General features: G+C 33.3%; 1 long non-coding RNA gene across 2 annotated transcripts; it reads right to left on the reverse strand.

The window, feature by feature from the left end:
• Positions 1 to 217: 217 nt before the first annotated feature.
• On the reverse strand, positions 218 to 1,918 carry LOC141376320 (uncharacterized). 2 transcript variants are annotated; one of them, XR_012386167.1, is made up of 2 exons: positions 1,364 to 1,918; positions 218 to 750 (listed from the first exon to the last, which is right to left on the reverse strand). It is a non-coding gene; the product is annotated as an uncharacterized lncRNA (long non-coding RNA). The 2 variants fall into 2 exon arrangements; XR_012386166.1 differs by having other exon boundaries at positions 218 to 791.
• Positions 1,919 to 2,272: the final 354 nt, after the last annotated feature.

Below are 2,272 nucleotides of genomic sequence, written 5' to 3' on the forward strand. Positions count from 1 at the left end.
AGGTAAGAAAAATAAAAGATTGTATTGTAAAATGTTCACAGAAATATAAAAAAATAAATAAATAAAAATAAATAAAACTAAATTGTTACGTCCCGACCAGTCTAGGGTTGGTGGGAACAATAACAAGTGTAAAAAAAAACAAAGAGATAAACTCAAATACTCAATTTAAGGTTTTCCCCTTCTCCTGTCCCAACTCACAATAATCACAACGCTGATCAAGTAGTAACAATATTTATTATTTCCTTAGACAACAAAGATAGAAGCATCTCTTCGGAAGGGAATCCAGGCCAAAATAATAAACAAAAAGACAGCTAACTTGCGGGGAAATAATTCTAACTTACCTGCTCAAATAAAAGTACCCCAAATAAAATTACAGCAAACTTCCCTTTCTCCCTTGCTACCAAAAACCAGGAGAAAACGTTTTAAAGTAAATGGCGATTCCCAACCTACCGCTTCTGTTTCTAACCAGAAATAATATATATAAATATTTAATCAGAAAAGCCAATAGATTCAGATTTAACAGAGAGCAGTTTTAGAAAATAATTAAATTGTCAGTAACAGAAATCAATCAATTCACACCAAGTCAACCAACAGTTTGGGGCAGGAGATAGGAGACGCTCGGAACAACAGCAGCGACGACGACGGAGATTTGCGACCTGCACCGAGCAGAAAGATCTCTCCATTGTTCCTCTCCTCCAGCTTATATACGCTCCCACACGCAACACGACTGGACCGCAATCAAGCGCAGCTCTAGAGGGAGGGGGAGAGAGAGAGAAAGAAAGCTGTGCATGCTCCACAGCGCACAACACAACATCAGCTCAAAATGCATAAACAAAACACAAATCTGTATATATATATATATATATATATATATATATATATATATATATATATATATATATATATATATATAATATTTATATATATATATATATATAAAATAAACAAACAAATAATTAATACGTTCTATAACGTAATACACACTTATCTAATGACCTCAATCTTATTTACACTCTCTAATAACACTTCTCTTTCTTCACAGGGTTTTATGGCTATATCACTAATAAGGTAAGTTAATATTATGTTATTTTTCAGTTTTTCTATTGTTAAGGGCTAATATTATATTTTGGTTACTATTATAACAGTAATATAATACTAATATACTAATAACAATACTATATTAAAGGTTTGTAAGTGTAAGTTAATAATACAATATTAAAATTGTATTATTATTTAACATATAATCAAGATTTCCCTTCTTAAACCAATTAACTTCTCTCTATAAAGCTCCAAAAATTGCAACGAATGAACACTCTAAAAGAACAATGTAGAAATAAAATAAAAATGAAAATAAAACATTCACCTAAAACATTTCAAAATGTTCCAAAAGTCCAGTAAAGGTGATAAACTTTCAAAAAGATTCTTTTGCAAAACGACTAGGTTGCAAATTCAGTTCCAGAGATCCAGGACGTTGCAAGTGTGTTGTAAATTTACACTCCTACCAAGACGCTGAATAGGTTTTACTTTGTATCTTTCCAACAGTTGTATCCAAAGAATCCACTTAATGGGAGGCTCACCAGTCCAACTCCACAATTAGACACGCACCGATGGAAGTTGAGACAATTCAAATCCAGAAAAGAGTTCAAACTTCAATTAATTCGAATCCAGAGCAGATCACATCCAGCAACTGACGTCAATAGAACATCTCACCGATGAAAAACCAAAAGAAGATGCACAAACGAACAAAACCAAGCAAAAAAAAAAATAATCCTGGCCAAGGAAATCATTCAAAATCAAAACGAAACAAACAGGAAAACTCCAGGTGGCACTCGTGTGCAGATTGCACTCTCAGAGACAAATCTTGTTTTTTTCTTCTCTCAATCATCTCTGCTTTCCCTTGCGAACACTGAATCACCATAGCAACGGTAAACACAAGCTAACAGACAAGCGAGATTTGTTATTGTTTGGAAAGCTGATCTGCTGCTATAGTGTAAGGCACGATGATGTCATTCTAAAGCACTATTCCCTTGAATGCTGTATAATACTATATTATAAATTATTTATATAAATAAATAATTTTAATGTATATTATTTAATAGAGTATTCTGCCAATGTTTTTTCCTCATATTTCTATTTGCTCTATTGCTGTATACTACCCACTAGTTACACATGCAATTTATAACACACCAGAGCTGTAAGCGGTGTGTAAGCATACAGGGCGGTGTTTGGTTACTGCGCACCACGTTATTGAACGCCAATATCTCTGAGGGAG

This window comes from Danio rerio, chromosome 10 (assembly GCF_049306965.1).
Source record: "Danio rerio strain Tuebingen ecotype United States chromosome 10, GRCz12tu, whole genome shotgun sequence".
In the NCBI taxonomy this organism is placed as follows: Eukaryota; Metazoa; Chordata; class Actinopteri; order Cypriniformes; family Danionidae; genus Danio; species Danio rerio.